Source organism: Seriola dumerili, unplaced genomic scaffold (genome assembly GCF_002260705.1).
Source record: "Seriola dumerili isolate Sdu_G_001 unplaced genomic scaffold, Sdu_1.0 BDQW01000321.1, whole genome shotgun sequence".
Classification (NCBI taxonomy): Eukaryota; Metazoa; Chordata; class Actinopteri; order Carangiformes; family Carangidae; genus Seriola; species Seriola dumerili.
The window spans coordinates 3206990-3207329 of record NW_019174576.1 but is presented as its reverse complement, the minus strand read 5'-3'; the positions used below and the strand labels follow the sequence as shown (position 1 = coordinate 3207329).

General features: G+C 31.5%; 1 protein-coding gene across 1 annotated transcript in view; it reads right to left on the bottom strand.

The window, feature by feature from the left end:
• LOC111231910 overlaps window positions 1-340 on the bottom strand; it is a 95395-nt gene that overhangs the window by 63383 nt on the left and 31672 nt on the right. The window lies entirely within an intron of this gene.

Here is a 340-nt window from a genome sequence, read left to right as displayed (position 1 = left end):
GCCTTGACTTATGGTGCTGAATCATGGCCAGAAGGATGATGTCAAACCTTTGACTGTTTGTATATAAAATGTCATCACTTCATTATTTTATCCTATTAGACATGTGTATGAAAATGTGTCATAATTAGTGTATGCATGCTTGAGTTATGGCCCAAAAGGGGTTTTGTGAGGTCACAATAACACTGACCCTTGAACATCAAATTCTAATCAGTTCATCCTCAAGTCTAAGTGGACTTCATATCAGATGTATTGAAATTCCCTCTGGGCGTTCCTGATTATATATATATATATATAGATATATATATATATATATATAGATATATATATATATATATATAGA